Below are 1595 nucleotides of genomic sequence, written 5' to 3'. Positions count from 1 at the left end.
CCTCACCATCTGTCTCGTATGTGGTTTTGTTCCTTTCGTTATGAATGTTTTTCGCTTCTTTCTTATCTTTTTCCTGCTCTTTTGTGAATTCTGTAAGCCACCTGATAACAATGGCCCAGAACTGAGCCTCTGACAGGTTTCTTATCTGTTCATCTGTCAGGTTCTCTATCTGTTGCCTGGTGAGCTGTTCCACCGGGATTTCTATAGTTGTCTGCCTCATTTTGACAGATGCGTTTTGTTTTCTTGGGCCGGCTGTCGGGGGCAGTGCCTGTGTACGCATCATAATTCAGCGACTGGCGCCTGTCCGCGACCTATTTCGCAGCCCTGTGGTGCTTTCTTTGGGGGCGGGGGTCCAAGATGGATTCACACAGTTATTCAGCTAGGAGACCGGGATCCGTCCTCCCGCCCCCCTGGGCCTCACTGTTCAAGGCGATGCGGTGGCTGCTTTCCCCAGCGCTGGGGTCGCGCACTGCCAGGGGCTTGACTGCAGCCGGGATTCCTCGCCGCCCCCGCTGCTCCAGGTGCGACCGCAAACAGCACTGCCCTCTTTAACTCTTACCTGCCAAATTGGAACCGCTGGTTTATAACTTCATATGTTGGGCTTCCGTGTAGTTTTATTTTCTGGAATTTCTAGTTATCCTTTGTTTTGAAGTAGTTGTATTCCTCTCTAGTTGTAGAGGGAGACCTAGCGTGTCCGTCTAAGCCTCCATCTTGGCCGGAAGTCCCGCATTAGCGTATTTAGATGTCACATCAGATGGCTTGTGGTTTGGTGGTCTCTGTTATACAAAGGAGAGGAACTGAGGCTCAGAGAGTCGAAGCAATTTCTCCAAAGTCACACATTTAAAAAAGTGGCATGATTCTTCTTGCTCATTAAGTGTTCCCTCAGAAACCACCTTTTTAAATGGTAGCTGTACATTGTGCTCCCATAGCAGCAAATTCTGTATTTCTACTTCTGCATAAATATCAATTATACTACAGCTACTTACATTTAATATAAATATATAACACAATCACACGTGCTATATGCCAAGAACTTTGCAAAATGCTTTGCACTAATTATTTCATGTAATCTTACTATCCTATGAGATAGATACATTTGATGAGGAAACTAAGAAAAAAATTTTAAATACTTTCCCTGAGGTCATATATGTAGCTTGTGGAAAAACCAGGATTTTAATCTTTATCTATGCCTGACTCCAAGTTCAAGGCCTCAGTAGGTGCTAAAATCCAGTTAACCAAGAACCTTGAAGGACAAAAAAGAGACAAGAGGAGATCCCTGTAAACAATCAAGGCTACAGTAGTCAAGGAATATAACAAATGGGTAGAATGTCAACATAATGATAGATTTGAATATTATAGTCAAATAATCAGGGAATATGTTTTCCAAATTGTACAACTACCTCTGTAAGTCCCTGTCAGCACTGACACAAGTAGGTCAGCTGAGTCCCCAACCTAGTGCTAGTGATATTGTAGGTGCTTAATAAGTATGTGTGACCTCATTGATTCATCCAAGATCTACCTACCCCACACTGCTCTAATAGGGAGACTCTGAGAAAATAAAAACAATTTAGCTATTCATTTGTTAATAAACAACC

This window comes from Furipterus horrens, unplaced genomic scaffold (assembly GCF_987537825.1).
Source record: "Furipterus horrens unplaced genomic scaffold, mFurHor1.1.pri manual_scaffold_5, whole genome shotgun sequence".
In the NCBI taxonomy this organism is placed as follows: domain Eukaryota; kingdom Metazoa; phylum Chordata; class Mammalia; order Chiroptera; family Furipteridae; genus Furipterus; species Furipterus horrens.
Note: the sequence above shows the minus strand (reverse complement) of the source record.